Source organism: Desmodus rotundus, chromosome 4 (genome assembly GCF_022682495.2).
Source record: "Desmodus rotundus isolate HL8 chromosome 4, HLdesRot8A.1, whole genome shotgun sequence".
In the NCBI taxonomy this organism is placed as follows: Eukaryota; Metazoa; Chordata; class Mammalia; order Chiroptera; family Phyllostomidae; genus Desmodus; species Desmodus rotundus.
The window spans coordinates 84257401-84274610 of NC_071390.1; the positions used below are offsets into that span (position 1 = coordinate 84257401).

Sequence of the window (17210 nt, forward strand, 5' to 3'; positions counted from 1 at the left end):
TTTTTTTTCCATTATGATGACTTCATCTTGATTTGACACAAGTAAACTGAAGAATTTGGTCTTTTTGCACTTAGAAGGGTGAAACAACTGCTTGTTTTTTGGAAGTTAAAATATGGGTACACTGTGCAACTACACAGCAACAGACATGCTCTTTGCGCATTCCCCAAGTACTTGTTTGTCAGTACAGAGTGATAGGTTGGATGCCATTTACAAGAATATACATTTTGGGACTTTGTGAAAAGAGGAGGTTTCATGGAAGATGTCACTTCCCTAAGGCTTTATTGCATTCATTCTTCAGGGCCAAACCAATACTCACGCTAAAGGTTTTCTTAGGAAATGCTCAACCATCCAATCTTATTAATATTAATTACCTGTAACCTATATGACTCTGGTGAGTTTCTTATATTTAAGGTAGGTATTTGCGCTTCATTCAAGTGACTTGAAAGAAAAAAATGCAAACTTAAACAATGAATAGTTTCAAGAAAAACAAAGAAAGAGTCATAATGGCTGTAAGCTCTTTATAGTTGGGAATGATGCTTCTTGTCCAGCAACACTGCATATAGAAGACATTCAATAAATACTGAACAGTTATTTTATTGATGGCAATATTGGTTTACCATATCTTTTTTCCCAGGTATTTTTCACATTAATAAATTAATGGCATATGTTATAGCACAGTTTTCAATAAGCTTAGATTATTTAGTCTGGGTATATGTAGGACTCTTGGATAAATTGTATTCAACAACTAAAAGTAGAAAAAAATGTAAAAAACATTTTACAACCAATTTTTCCCTTGATCCATGACTAGACTGGCAAAATAAATACTTCTGGGGAATGGTGCAGGAGTGGCCAAGAAATACCCTTGTCAATATGGACCTTTACAGGGTCCACACATATTATCTGTGAAACAATCAGTGTTTTCCCTTCCTAGAGGTGAAGACACTTATTGAAAAGTAAGAGGTCTGTCCAAAAAAAGTCCAACCATTGTTAATATACTAAGAATGGTTTGTGCTATATCTATGTAACCTAGCAGACAAGGAGAGTTGACTGGAATGTGCGTGCCTGAACAATGACGACTTCACTGTACTAGTTGGTTGGGGGTGGTAGGTGCCATTGAGTGAGCATGTGTACTGTGTGGCCATCACATTCAAAATGACTGAGGGAGTAGAGCAACAAATCTGCAACAGATTTTGCATTAAGCTTGAGCATTCCGCTGTGAAAACTATTTGGATGATTCAGAAGGTCACAACCGTGGGCAACTGGTGATTGGCAGCTTCCTGATCATGCATCATGTCTCATGCAGAGTTTTTTGGTGAAACATCAAATCACCCAGGTGACTCAGCCCTCCTACAGCCCAGATTTGGTGCCCTGTGACTTCTGGCTTTTCCCAAAACTAAAATCACCTTTGAAAGAGAAGAGATTTCAGATTGTCAATGAGAGTTTGGAAAATACAGTGGGGCAGCTGATGGTGACTGGGAGAACTGTGTGAGGCCCCAAGGTGCCTACTTTGAAGGAGATTGAAGCATCATTACTCTATGTACAATGTTTCTTGTATCTTCTTCAGTAAATGTCTATTTTTAATAGTACATGGCTGGATACTTTCTGGACAGATCTTGTTTACCTGAAAGACAGAATGTTGTGGCTGACCTAGTTTTTATTTATTTATTTTTTTTTTTTAGAGGCTTGATCTGACATATCGAAGCCTGTCTCTTTCTAATTTTACCAAACAAATGTTTGTCTGCAAGGCAATTAAACACAGAGAACACTCATCATTAAAGAGTATTCCTACTGTACTGAAAATACCTTTCAATTCAAAATAGGCATATGCATTTCAAGAAGTGAGCTGTGAAGAATGGTGCAAATTGGCTTCTTGAGGTGGAAGTGTGGCACCCTGGGAATCACCCCCGTTGTCACTGGGGATTCCTCATCTGCTCAGTGTTGGTTGGAGCTGGACCACACGATCCCTTCTACCTGACAAAGGTTATGGTTAGAATTGATTACAACCTCTGTTATTTATTTATTTTTATTTTCCAACATTTTAAAATGTAAACTTTTCAAACATACAGAAAAGTTGGACATAATGTACAGTGAAATGCATCTATCCACCATGTAGAGTCTATAGTTAACATTTTGCCATACTGGATTTATCATATACCATTTATAGATCTCTCCATTGATCCTTCAATCCATCTTTTAAAATATACATCTCAAAATAAGTTATAGACATCAGTACACTTCCTCCTAAATACTTTGGCATGTACAGCATTAAATAGAGCTCAATTTTATTTAGTCGTTTTTGGAGGGGTGTTAAATTTCTTTTATTTAAAAGAAAGATTTTATTTATTTTTAGAGAGAGGAGAAGGGAGGGAGAAAGAGAGGAGGAGAAACATCGATGTGTGAGAGAAACACCCATCTGTTCCACACCCCCAACTGGGGACCCAGGCATGTGCCCTGACTGGAATCGAACCTTTGACCTTTCGGTTTGTGGGAGGATGCCAACCCACTGAGTCACACCAGTCAGGACATTGGGGGGTGTGGGTAAATTTTTTATCCTCACCAGAGGACATGTTTTCACTGTATTTAGAGAGAGAGGAAGGGAAACATCAATTGCTTGTCATCTGTGCATGCCTGGACCAGGGACCAGACCCAACCTGCAACCTAGGTACATGTCCTGATTGGAATCCAACCCACATCCCTTTGGTTACAGGACAGTGTTTCAAACCAAATGAGCCACACTGGCCAAGGAAAATCTTTTAAAGTCCTTGGTCTAATTATTTGGTTAATGTTTCCATCCCCCTTTAAGGTAACAGGAACGGTTTTGCTCACCTGGCTTTATAATAGATGGTCAATATATAGTATATTTGTTATAGGACATATGGGAGGTCAGAAATAAATGGATGAAAGACAGTACTATAGAAATGGAAAGAAAAAGTAAACCACAGATGGCCTCCTCAAACCAGTTTGCTATTATGACTATTGTTGGTGCTGGGGACATTTAAAGCTTAAATGGAACAGGACATGTTGCTGAGGAAATTGCCATTTTATGTTGGCTCAATTAAGAAAATAAAATAAAGCACTATGGATATCTTCACTGATCATATATGAGTAAACTTTCCAGGCTTCTGGCTGTTTATTTGGTAAGGAAGCTTTTAGTACCTGACTTTGTAATTTAGACATTACTCCTATTCCACCTCCAGGCTTCAGTCTTTGATAAACAACCTTTTCCTCAAGATGAAATTTCATTTGAAAAACATTTGAGCCATGGGCCAGATATGTATACCCAAATGCTGATTGATTACAAACTTCATATTTGACATATGAAAATAGAATGTTTTTTTCTCCTCAGTTCTCGCCCCCCTCCCTATCATGACTCCTCTTTGGCTATTCCCCCAGTTCTTTTTGGCAATACCATCTTTAAATTGGGATTATGTTGGTAAATCAAAGTTAATTCTAGAATGTAATAAAGAGTAAAAAGCATTTATTTGAGCAAAAGGAGCTACAGCCTGCAAGACACAGATTCAGGTAGCGAAGTAAACTGTGTTCCACTGAGACAAAGGGCAGGCCATCTTTTATAGAGAAAGTTTCTGACCAATCTCCCAATTTTATGCAAATTGAACAGTTCTGATTGGTCATTATAGATGCAAGGAGGATACAATTTATATAGTTCTGATTGGATGGGACAGGTCTCAATACATTGGTATATGGAGGAAGTCAGGATTTCCCTGCAGTGGTTGACTCCGGATAAACAAACAGATTATATCGTGAGAAGCAGAGAGTTCAGTATGAAGGTCTTCCTACATACAGAGTAGATGAGGAGACCCTGTTAGCAAATGACCCCAGACTCTTACCTATAAAATGTGGGCCCTCAGTTGACCATAGGCAGTCATGGTTCACATCAAATGAATATTTATTTTGGGGATCCACATGTCTTTGTGAGAGACCTGGGTTCTGTGAAACTTCTGTCCTTCTGGAGCATAAAGAAATTGTGTTAATCTTGTCCCCAGTGTTTCTAAAGGTGTCCAGTGTGATTGAAACGTCAAAAGTTGTAATTATTTTCATAGATTAATTTAGCTGACAGGAGCACCTGACAACTTTCTTTATGCCATTGAGAGTTTATGTGCCAGTCAACAGTTCCCCATCCCCAGGATACACCACTCCTTAAAACTTTTTTTCTGCTCAGCCAATCTATTAGATTCTCAGAGTAGGTGATTGCAGACCTGACCTGATTTGAACATCTTTGTGAACAATCTGGTCTCAAATGATCCGGATCAAATGCCAGGTTACAGAAATTCTTCCACTAAGAAAGCCTTTCCTTTGGGTTTAAAGTAGTGCTTGCACAGTGTTGTGCTTCTGTGTTTCAAATTGTAGAGTTGAGGAGGATCAGCAGACACATTAAGTCACTTTTGTGAGAATGTTTTCTTTAAAAGATTTTTTTGTGGATCTGACAAGGACCATGGGAACTCTGAAAGCGTTTTGACCTTGCTTTCAGGAGAAGCACGCTCTGAAATTCAGTGTCAGGAAGGACAAACTTCTATATCGATTTGTGGGTTTTAGACTAGATTGGTGTCTTTCAGATTAGATTCAAGATGTCCTGCTCGGTAACTTCTTTTCTTGCTCTCCCAGCCGCCACCCTCCAATCTTCCCCAAGACCGTCTTTCTTCTGCAGCACAGGTCTCCTCTTCCACCCCCAACCTTGCAGGAGGGTCCCGGCAGCGCCCGACGCTGATCGCGACCTCCTTCCTGCCTCTCCCACCACGCAGTCCCGTGTTTCGGTTCCGTACTTCTTCCAGTCCACACAAGGCGAGTGAAACAGAAGACTGCTGCACCGTGGAATAAAACGCTTACCTGTTACCCCTTAGCTTTTCCCCCTCATGACCAAGGCTTGTGGTCACCTCTGCAGAAATAAGACTCGGAGCCCAGAACCTAAAAGATAAACCACTCGTCAGCACAGCACAGCTCGCTTCCCGGCAGTGAAAAGCTATCCTATTCCCGCGCCAACGCTCTGTCTAGCAGTCGGATCTTGACCGACTTACGCCCACGCTGCTGTCCCTTCCGTGCGCGCGCTGTCCAGGTACTTCCAGCCGCCCCGGGTTCGCTCCCGGGCCTCGGCCTGTCCTCGCCTCCCGCGGGCACACCTCGTCGCCCTGCCTTCGGCTCCACCGCGGCCGCGTTTGGTGGCGCCCCGCCCCAGAACTGTGCCCATTGGCCGGATGGGAAGTCATTCACCCGGCGCATTCCGCCACCCGCAGGCTTGCGGGGAAACTTCCTTATTATTGTGACGCCGAAAACAGAGAAACCCCACGCCGGGCCAGAGGGGCTGTCACAGTCGGAATACCGAGCGGCGGTTCGGCGCCCACTAAGGTTCGCGGGGCGGGGACCGGGGTTCAAGGGAGGAGGGCACTGCAGTGTTGGAGCCACGCCGCCGCCACGTTCCCCAGGACACGACTGTCAGTGTGCGGCTCCAGGAGGGGCAGCTGCGGCTTCAGGGCACTTCCCACAACCCGGGGCCCGGCGTCCTGGGAGGTCGGGGTTGGGCGTCCGCAGTGCCTGCGGGGGCGCCGCTCGCCCTCCTGTGCGCCGCCCTGGCGTTCTCGCGGCTCTCCCTCTGTTCAAAAGAGCCCCCGCGCCCAGAAAGGCCGGAAGCAGCTTTAAAACTGAGAGCGCCCCCCACCCCGACTCCCCAGTTCGCAGTCCAGGAGGAATTGCGACGCGGAAAGTAAAAAAGAAGATCCTCCTCTTCCTCCTCGCTGATCCCTATTTAAATTCCGGGGCTCGACAGACACCTTGGCGGTGAGGGGCGCGGACGTTCCCCGGGAAATGGGAGCGGGAGAGGTCTCCGCCTTTGGGGAGCCCCGGCGGCCGCAAGGAGTTTGCGCTGAGGACGCAGGGCACAGCCTCCGGTGACAGCGCCCGTGGGTCCACAGCGCCCGGCACCACCCGCCTCGCAGAGGCCGTGCCGGGCCCGTCTCACTCGAGTCCGCCTCCTAGGCGGAGTCGGGGCGACAGTGTGTGTGTGTGTATGTGGACACGCGCGCGCTCGAGTGTGTGTGCGTGTGTGCGCCCGCGCGCGGACACGTAAGTATGCGGACGGGCGCGGGGTTGTCAGAAACTGGGATGTTTGGGGGAAGGTGGCACTTTGAGCCATTTGTAAATGTGTGCAGTAGGCAAACCAGGACAACTGACAGAGAAGAGCATGTGTAATGCTGAAACAGTTGAGCCAGAGAGTGCGGTAGAGACAGCACCTGAAGCCACTGTGCATTGATTCTGGGAGTATGCACCGTGGGCCTCTGTGAATATGTATTATTGGAACTTTGCTTTTAGCAGGTCACTGTTTCTGGCTGTTTTCTGATTACATGTTTCTTTAGCTTTTAAAGTAGCCCTATTTGGAAGTACCTTAAATTCAGAGCGAAGCCTTGCAGGATTTTGCTTACATTCATTATGCACAGAATGCTTTAGGAAAGAGGATTCTAGAGCTTTTCCATTTTCGTTTGTCTTCTAGCTCTTTCCACAAATAGGAACCTATTTCTAGAACCTTTCATTTGATGATTTGATAACATCAAGTGAGCTGATTTTTAACTCCAGACTGAGGAGAAAGAAAAAGGAAATAAAATGAGGATAACAGCCTTTTAAAATGATGTGACAAGATAGAGAGGCAGATTACTGTGCCGCTTTCTTTTTGTACTTTGCTTTACCCTGGAAGAAGGGCATATAAGTCAGAAATGGAGAACAGATGACAGCTAGTGGCCCAAGAGGGGGAGAGGGGGTGGAGGGATTGAGCAAAAAGGGAAAAGGCCTCACGCACATGGTCAACAGTTTTGTGATAGTTGGGGGTGGGGGGCAGTATAAGGGGACTAAATGGTATTGGAAAACATAATAAAGATTAAATTAAAAGATCAGGTGAAATAAAAAGAACGGGGGGGATACATATTTAGCCCACCTTTAATGCAAAATGCATTAATTATACATCATTGTTTGACCACATTGACCTAGGAACCTTTTGGAGAAAGTGTTCAGAAATCAAGGAGAAAGGTTTGAAACCTCTTTGGAAAAACTCCGTTGGCATGAATAACATGCGGCTTTACTTGTTCAGTATGCAGTTGGGCTTTTCTTTTTTGGAAAACAATCTAAAATGTTCCAAATGGTGTGGTTAGAACGAGTGGTTATGGCATTTCATTCTGAGTAACAGATTTAAATTTCTTAAGATTTGCATAATAATTAATTTTTTTTAAATACATAGAGTTGTATCCCTACTGAGAGAAAACATAGTTTTGCATCAGTTTCAGAAATAATAGTAATATTCTTCAAAGTGAATGGGATTTTCTACATAAAATAGAAATAAAGTTATGATGATAATATCTAAAAATCATGTAGGACTTTTTCTTTTGAGAGACTGAAGGTGCCTCTCAGTTTCATCTTGTTTTGTATGAAAGAGGATGTGGTATTGGAGGGAAGGAAAGATATGATAAAGTCTTCAAAACCAGTTGTAGCAAAATAAGCTATAACGTGTGTGGTACATGGAAAGCATGGAGGAAAATAGACAAAACTGAATTATTTAAAGAAAAATTTCTCTTTTTAACCTATATGGGAGATTTAAAAATAATTTCATTTTTACTTTTGTATCTAAACAAATTCCAGGAATTTTTAAAGGAGCTATCAGTGTCTCTAGTTCACTTTTAGAGGTGACATCCTCATAGTTGGTTAGACGTTCTTGTTAGTATTTAACTGAATTCCAGTCCTGAGATATAATATTTGGGGAATATTCAAGGTTACATAATTTAAAGATATTCTTATTTTCAGAAATTTACTTCTCATTTTGTTTTCAATAACATGAAAGTATCTGTAGAGTTCTGTACTAACATTAATTACTATTTCTTCAACTTGCAGATCTGCAAGGTGAGGGGGAACCATTCTGGCTTCTAGTCCAAATGCCAAGTGTGTGACCTGTGGTGAGTTACTTAATTTCTCTGAACCTCAGTTTCCTCATCTTGTACATGGAGATAATACCTAACCTACAGAACTGATAAGAGGATTCAACATGATGATCTATATAAAGAACTCAGGTTAGTACAGCTGCTTAGAGAGGGACCTTAACAAACCTTAATGACTTTCTTTTGCTGTGATGTAGTGGTGAGAACCGGGTGAGTCCCTGAGGTAGGAGACCTAGTCTCTTCTTTAACCACTTCTCAGAGGACCAAGGGCGCTTGGCCTTGGAAGGCCTCAGCTGCCATTAAAATGAGGTTAATAATGTAAGTCTCTTGTGTAGAGTTTAGATTAAGTGAACTTTGAAGGTCTCCTTTATAAGGTAATCTCTTTGATGATATAACTCTACCCCTTTTAGATATTTAGAAATACATTTAGGTACATTTAGAAATAGAACTTGCTGGAGTCAGGGATATGTGCTTCTGTGTGTGAACCAGTGAGTGAACTAGTTTTATTACAAGTCAGAGTGGACATGGAGGACAGTCTGGCTAACTGTTGAGATTGCTTTACTCACCCTTCCCATCTCTGGCTAACATAGGTTCTAGTTACCTATTAGCTGGAACCCTGTCTTTGCCACTTAGTTTCCAATTTCAGCCACTTATTTACATATTCTTGGGCAAGTCACCTAAACTTGCTAAGCCTTGAGGTTTTTGTAAAGGGCAAATTAAATAATCTCTGTGAAGTTTTTAGCACAGACTTGGATGTGCAGTAGGCAGTAATAGTAGATGTTGCTTATTCTGTATTCAATAACTATTTATTGAGCTCCTACTGTGTGCCAGACACTATTCTAGTCTCTAGGGATAGAGAAATGAAAAAAAGAGGCTCAGTCCTTTCTTTATGGAGCTTACATTCCTCATTTCTCGCCTTGAGAAACACCACTATTTAATGACAGCTTCACTTGTAAAAGGCATTCTACTTTCAGATTTGCTAAAATGTGGTGAGGGGAAAGTGCAATTTAGAATGGAGGAAATAATTTTTTTGTCACTACATCAGGAATGTTTGTATTTAACATTACCTGGAAAATAAAACTGTTGACAAATTTAGATTGTGGGAGTTCTAGTTTTCTCAGATACGGGTTCAGTTCGTTAGGCACTTAGTAAGCCTCTACTGTGCTTCTATGCTATGCCAAAAACTGGAGATACAAGGATGAGTAAGCCCGGTCCCCTGCACGGGGAAACTCCCACTCTGAGCATGCACGGGGAGTGGAGTAAGATGCAAGAAGCAGTGATCCTATGCTTTTCATTTTCTTTCAGTGTGAAATATTTGTAAGCATAAAATATGTAATATAAGGGCTAAGAAAGAACAATAGAAGGACAAGCAGAACATCAGCTGTGCTATTGAAGCTCCCTCTGTGCTCCTTCCAGATTGTGCCCTCCTTCTCTGCTGCCCCATAATCATTACCTTTTATTTTGTTCTGATCATTTGTTTTTGCTTTTTTTTGTATCTTTATCATCACCAATGATTTTCTCTCCAAATATTTGTTATACTTGTGTTTGGACTTTGTAAGGATGCATCATACTCTGAATTTTTCTGGGGCTTTTCCTCCCTTCAACATTGTTTTTAAGATTTAGCTACACTGATGCTTGTAGATAGAAATCATTTGTTTTTTGCCCTGGCTGGGTGGCTTGGTTGGTTGAAGCATTGTCCCGTATACCGAAAACTTTGTGGGTTTGATTCCCTGTCAGGGCATATACCTAGGTGAAAGTTTTAAAAAAAAGAAACAGAAAAAAAAAGAAATCATTTGTTTTTCAATAGTGTACAATATTCTACTTCATGCATATGCTGCAGTTTATTCATTTTATTATGGATAACAATTTGGGTTGTTTTTTGTTTCATGTATTTCAAACAATCCTGAAATGAATATTCTTGTGCCCATATCTTGGGGCATATATTCTTGAATTTCTCACTGCATTGTCCAGTAAGATAGCCACTAGCCATATGTGACTACTTACATTAAAATTAATTAAAATTAGATAAAATTAAAATTTCAGTTCATCAGTTGCATTGACCACATTTCAAGTGCTCAGGAGCCACATGTGACTAGTGGTTACCATATTGGACAGTGCACACATGTAACATTTTCATCACTACAGAACATTCTCGGTTTCCAGGTTTTACCGATCTTTGTAGCTCCAGTTCTCAGGATCATGCAGCAGTATAGATGCTCGATACGTTAGACAGTGCTGTGAGGTATTCACATTTTCATCTTCACCCAAAGTGGGTGATACCAGTTTATGCTCCCACCGTCAGTGTGAAGAGTCCTGGCTGCTCTATCTCCTTGACTTGGCGCTGTCAGACTTTTCAGCTCTTGCCAGGCTGTGTCGGGCGTCCTTTGAAGACAGGCTACTCAGCTGATGCAGGCAGTGGAGTTTCACGAAGCCCAGCACCAGGTAGCAGGGAAGGCGCTACCTGTACAGGGACCGTCAGGGGAGGGGTTGGAATGTCCCTAGATTGGCTGCAAGGGTCAGAGGACTAAAGCCCAGCTGAAGTGAAGGAGAGAGAAAACAGTGAGCAGTGGGTTTCCACTGTTGAAACTTCTTTCCCTTCTGTGCCATTTCTGCATGTGGTAGTAAAATTTTTGACAATAAAGGATGTCATTAGAGTGAATTTTCCTTGTTACTTGAGTTAATTCTGTGTGGAGTCTTGGTTCCAAATGTAGTTAAAGCAAGGGTTTGGGGGGTGCCTGCAGCGGATGGAAGCCTTGGACATTGCCTCTTCCTGCTGTTGAAAAAGACCCTCCTTGCTCCACACACCATTTGGGTAATGGCTCCTAAGCTTATGTGAGAGGAAGCTTATCCCTATTATAAATGAGGTGAAAAGTCCTGCCTGAGTGTTACTTAGGCTTCAGTGACTTTAAAACAAAGGAATGAGAATCAGTTGTTAGGCCACTGTGTGCATAGTCTGATTCAAGACGCAGAACTTAGGAACTGCCGCTTGTCTTTTGCACTCTTCTCACTAGGACTGATAAAGGGAGATTTATCTATCTTCTTGCTCTCCCCAGAATTTAAAAGAAAAAACAGGCAAAGATCCTTTTTCCTAGCAACCTCGAATCCCCTTCATGAAAGTTATGGCAGGAGGTGGCAGTGCCGTTTGCTGTAGTACAGATTTTGCAGAACGCAGCCAGTGCTAGCCACAGAAGAAGGGAGTCACACCCCCACCCACAGCCTCTTTTGGGACCGATCCTGTTTGCTGAGGCCTCAGAGAACAGCACTGGAAGTAGAAGTAACAGTGACTGTAGCAGCTGACATTTATTGGTCACTTTACCGTGTGCTAGGTACCATGTTAAGCTCCCTTTACCTGCATTGTGTCATTAGTACTCACAATCCTGTCACTCTTCCCCCCACTTTATCTACAGGCAGCAGGCTTAGAGTGGTTAAATATTTTCCCTAGGGTTTCACAGCAAGCATGTGGTTAATTCAGGGCTTGAACTTTAGTTCTTTTGGCCCTTAAGCCCTGCTAAGATGATCCTGAATCTTTTACCAAAAATAGGTGAGGAGAAGGAGTAGGAAAAGTACCAGGTGTGACTGGAGGGAACAGAACATCTGTCTTTCTTCCTCTTGTTTTGTGTTGAGGAAATAAGAGGCAGGAATTGGAAGGGATGGGACTGAGCTGGCCTGCAATGGCTGCTGAGCCAGAGTGTAGTCCTCTATTCTTCTGTAGCACCTTTCCTGATAAAGGATTCTTCTTCTCTGGAAGCGAGGGAGAGACAGGCAATTAAAAAAAAGTGGGTGGGAGCACCTGGGATATCAAATGCCAAGTGATGAAGAACATTGCTGAAACTGGATCTTTAAATTCATGGACACCATTAGCTACTAAATCTGGGGGTTCCACCTGAGTGTACTTTTAAGTGAAAGCTTGGTTCTCTTCAATGCTCTGAACATCTGCCTCTGAAAGGTAGATGATTTTTGTGCTTCCTGCTGTAGTTTTGGCAAAGCATCATGATGACCTAGCCCAGATTTTCTATTAGGGTTAATCATTTATAGGGACAGCTTCTTTGTGGTTGCCATTTAGTTACTTCTCTAGTAATTTTTATTTGGCTGCTTGAAGATTCCATTACTACAGCTCACATAGGAAGGATTTTGAACAATAGTCCTATTTGTATTTTTTAATACATGCTTTCTGTTAGTCATTTAATAATAAGATCATATACTTCAGGCTGCTTACTCAGGCTTGCAGTTGTCCAAAGCATTCAGAGTGTTGCTGATCCTGAAGGACTGACTCATGCTAAACAAACTTATAAGAAGCTGATAGATCCAGGATGCTGAATTAATGATGAGAAGTAGAAATGCCAGGAAGCCCGGGATGCTTTGACCAACTGGCCATGGTGTTCTTTCCCCGTAGTAGGATCTGCCTTGGAAAACAAGTTATATAAGGTTGCTTATTAATCATAGAATCTAAGGAAAGCAAGTGGTTGGCTGAATTTAATAATGACTAATTGTAGTACTTCAGCTCTCTTCTTGGGGACCATTTTAAACAGCAAAACTACTGAGAAAAAATATAAAAATGTGAAAACCATGACACTAAATTGTGAAAAGACCACTTTTGAGAGTTGAAACAAGAAGGCAGAGCATCATCTTCAGCTTCAACTGGGATGGGGGCACAGAGTGATTCAAACTTTTCACCTCTTTTCACGTGTCTGGGCATGATTGCAAAAATGCTCCGAGCAGTGATTTTGGGGTTACAAATAAATTTAGTAGGCAGATTCACAAGTATGGGGTTGCAGATAATGAAGAACAAATGTACTTAGGAAGAGTGAAGGTGGTGGTGCTGGTACCAGGCAAGAGGGGATCCAAGGCTCTGTCAGCATCATTGGGACTCTGTCTCTTCTCTTTTAACCTCTGTGGCTGGTAGCTTCTTAATGCCTTACAGGTATCCTCCATGTGGCAGGGGAGGTAACTTGCAGTAGCCTCACTTATTCCTCAGAAGCAAAAGGCATTCTTTCATCAGAGCTCCACGGAACTTAATGGGTCTGGACTTTGACTCAGTTAGAAGTGTAAACCTGTGCCTGCACCAACCACAATGGCTTAGGGGTGGTGTTTTCTGATTGGTTTGGCCAGAGTCATGCTTGCCCTTGTGCAGCAGAGGGTAGAGTTTGTTACAAAACAAGAAGGCACTTGGGGAGAGATATTAGATAAAAAAGCAATTGAAGACACCCTCGTTACTTTTAATTTTCTTTATTTTTAATTAAATTTATTGGGGTGACATTGGTTAATAAAATTACATGTTTCAGGTATACAATTCTATAATACATCATCTGTATACTGTACTGTGTGTTTACTACCCCAAATCAAGTCTCCTATTTTTAAAAACTAACATTTATTCTTCAGAAAGGTTGCTGCTGCCACATTGAGTTGCAACTTTCTATTACACTAAGTGCATTTCAGTCATGGCCTCTCCCCCCCTTCCTTTTTATTGATGAGTAGTATTCCATTGTATAAGTATACTGCAGTCTGTTTATTGTGCTTGTTGATGGACATTTCTGTTTAGCATGAATAAAGGTGCTGTGAGCATTGTTTATAGATTTTTGTGTAGACATGGAATCACAGCTTCTCGATACTATATTTTTAGACATGTTGTATTTCAGTGGTTAAGGGGATGGCTTAATGCTACAGCTGCCTAATCTCACCCATTACCTCTTAATTCTGCCTTGTTTGACTCTTAGAGGGCAACTTTATTTTTAAGTTTCCAGGACATCCTGTATTGTATACGGACTACAGTTTAGTCATTCTGCAAGTATATTTGTGTGTCTTTTTGTTCCTGTAGCTGGCATATACTGGGTTGGCTGAAAAGTCCGTTTAGTTTTTTTCCATAAAATAAAAGACACATTTTCCATTTTCACCAATAACTATTGATTTGGATATTTTGAGTATGTTAGCTATCTCCCACTATTGGCTTCTAGTGGGTAGAGGCCAGGGGTGCTGCTAACCATCTTCCAATGCATAAGACAGCCCCACAGCAAAGAATTATTTAGCCAAAATGTCAATAGTACCAAAAAAGTGGTTTGCAAACCACTTTTGACACGTTCAATTAGTCACAGCACCTTCTCCATATACTGCACAAATCTTGTTTTGTGTTTCAATTACATTTTTACCTTTCTTAAAATAATAAAGTATAATACACCAGACATGTTGCATATTTCCTTCCATCTTCAATATTAAAATGGCTGCATGAAAATTCACCAATTTTGATAAGTTTTCTTTAATGCATGCTGATATGGCAGCTGTCACAATACAATCTAACAAAATTGCTTTGAATGAAGTTAAAGACAACTAAGCGCTACTAGAGCCATGGTATGGAAAAAATGTTATGGACTTTTTGCCAACCCAGTAAATCTGCTTGGGTGGCATTGTAGCCCACTGGATGAGTGTGGACGTGGGCATCAGACCTAGATTTATAGCCTGGTTCTCGCTCCTTCTGGATGTGTGACTTCAGGCATGCTTCTTAATCTCTCTGAGTTTTGCTTTATGTGAAAACGAGGCTAAAAACAATACTTGTGGAAGAGGGTCGATGTGAAGATGAAGTGAGATAATGATATACAATGCCTGCTGTCCCAGTGACTCATGTATAGTAAGCACTCTGATGTTGCCTATGTAACTGTTGATAGGAGAGATAAGACAAGTCATGAGACATTAAAAATTAGGAAGACATTAGTGTGGATACAGCAATTTAGCAAATTGGGAAAAAAGACTATGTGATCTTGCTGGTATTTTATGATCTCACTTTTAACTGGAACACATTCAACAGAAGAAAAGAGCAAACAAAATATAACCAAAGACATTGAAGTTAAGAACAATCTAACAATAGCCAGAGGGGAGTAGGGAGGGGACAGTGGGGAGAAGGGTTTTCAGGAACTACTATAAAGGACACATGGACAAAACCAAGGGTGGAAGCAAGGGAGGGAGGTGGGTTTGGCTGAGGTGGGAGGGAGTGGTGGGGAGTAAATGCAGACAACTGTAATTGAACCACAATAAAGTAATTTAAAAAAATGTATGTATCTTCTTCTAACACCCTCCCCTCACCTTGTTTTCATGTTACTCTCATCTCTTTGCAGTTAACTCAAAGAACAACATTAAAGCTTAATTTTCTTTTCTTCTTCTTTTAGTTCTAGAGTCAACACAGGGAATAAAAAATCTTAAAAACAAGCATAATTTTCTGGTTAAGACAGCAAATTGAGATTTAGTTTTATATTTTATTTTCTTTTGGTTTTTTAAATGCATTTCCTGAAAGAGTTTAAAGAGTAAATCAGAGAGCATTACCATAAGGAGCTAAATAATGTTCCATTGTATGGCAATACCACATTTTGCTTATCCATTCATCAGTTGATGGACATTTTGGTTATTTCCACTTTTAGGTAATATGAATAGCACTGCTATGAACATTTGAGTAAAAGTTTTTGTGTGGATGTATGCTGCAATTCTTTTTTTCTATTTAAATTTATCTACTTATTTTTTAAAAGACTTTTTTCTTTTTTAAAGATTTTATTTATTTTTAGAGAGAGGGGAAGGGAAGGAGAAAGAGAGGGAGAGAAACATCAGTGTGTGGTTGCCTCCCTCATGCCCCTAACCGGGCACCTGGCCCGCAAACAGATATGTGCCCCAACTGGGAATTGAACTGGCGACCTCTTGATTTGCAGTACAGTGCCCATCCCACTGAGCCACACCAGTCAGGGCTCTGTTTAAATTTTCTAAATTTATTTTTCAATTAAAGTTGACATACAATATTATATTAGTTTCAGGTATACATATAGTAGACATTTATATAACTTTTGAAGTGACAACCCCATTAAGTCTGGTATCCACTTGGCATCATACATATTTATTAAAATATTCTTGACTATATTTTCTATGCTGTTTATCCCTGTGATTATTTTTATAACTGGAAATTTGTGCATCTTAATCCCTTTCACCCTTTTGCCCATCTCCCCAATACCCCACCCATCTGGGGACCATCAGTTTCTTTTCTGTGTCTGTGAGTTTGTTTCTGTTTGTTTGTTTATTTTGTTTTTTAGATTCCACATATAAGTGAAATCATCTGGTATTTATCATTTTGCAGTTCTCTTGGATGTGTACCCAGCAGTGAAATTGCTGGACCGTACAGTAACTCTATGTTTAGGCTTTTTCGGAGCTGCCAGACTGGTTTCCAAAGCACCTGCACTGTTTCATGTCCCCACCAGTACTGCAGGAGGGCTCCACTTACTCCACATCCTCACCAACACTTGTTATCATCTGTCCTTTTTGATTACACCCATCCTAGTGGGTGTGAACTCACAGAGATGTCAAATTTTGTTTTCGTTTGTATGAAAGGGAAGCATGAATTTTAAACTTTGAGCTAGAGTCAGCAGTAATCAGTCAGCTGAAAGTTGATTGAATACTTCTAGATTGAAGAGGTGTATCTTATACTGTGGTCGCTGCTTAAGGCAATTAAAATCTGGTTGATCCCTGGCTGGTGTGGCTCAGTGGATTGAGTGCCAGCCTGAGAACTGAAAGGTCACCTGTTGGATTCCCAGTCAGGGCATGTGCCTGGGTTGCAAGCCAGGTCCCCAGTTGGGGACAAGCTAGAGGCAACTGATTGATGTTTCTCTCTCTCTTTCTTCTTCCCTTCCCCTCTATCTAAAAAATAAATAAAATCTTTAAAAAAGATAAAATCTGTTGGAGGAGTTAAGTTATAAGATACAGAGAAAGTCTTGAATGAGGGCAATTTAGTGAATGTATCAGAGGGATGCAGGTTGACCATGGCTGAAATGGTCTCCAGAAGCTCTTGTGTAGGAAATGAAGCTCGACTCAGATCCAGAAGGATGGGTAAGAGGCAATGGCAGAGAAGTAACCCCCTTTCCCCCCACATTTCTCATTTTTGTTTTGAGTGGTGAATTACTATTCAAGATAATGGTAGGCTACCTAAAGGACTTCAAAAAGTGTTTTTTAAATTAAATAAGTAGAAAACTCGAAGAGTTCAACGAGAAAGGACAAGGTGAAGTCATAAGGGTAATTTCAAAACTGTTATTACCATATGGTTTGCAAAGATTATTTTAAGAAGTCACTGGTACTCAGAGTTCCTCATCAGTGAACTGAAAACCCCATTCTGTGTTCACAATTCATTTACCCATACAAAATTTGTTTAGAAATGTTTTCTAAACTCTTACTAAAACACAAAAATAGCATTATTATTATAATATGAGTACTTTCAACAATATTAATACATATTCTTTTGAGATGAAAGGTATCTGAAAAATA

The 17210-nt window shown here is 41.1% G+C and overlaps 1 protein-coding gene across 8 annotated transcripts in view; it reads left to right on the top strand.

Moving 5' to 3' along the window:
• Nucleotides 1-5239: 5239 nt before the first annotated feature.
• The window catches only part of HERC3 (HECT and RLD domain containing E3 ubiquitin protein ligase 3), a 106935-nt gene continuing 94964 nt past the window's right edge, over nt 5240-17210 (top strand). For 2 of the 8 annotated variants that reach the window (XM_045183759.3, XM_045183760.3), the window contains exons 1-2: nt 5241-5361; nt 7885-7946. The gene's annotated coding sequence lies outside the window, so the exon portion shown is untranslated. Of the gene's footprint in view, nt 5362-5404; nt 5791-5829; nt 6076-7884; nt 8061-17210 lie in introns of those variants that run through there. The other 6 variants (XM_045183761.3, XM_045183755.3, XM_024574863.4 and 3 more) reach the window with 6 other exon arrangements.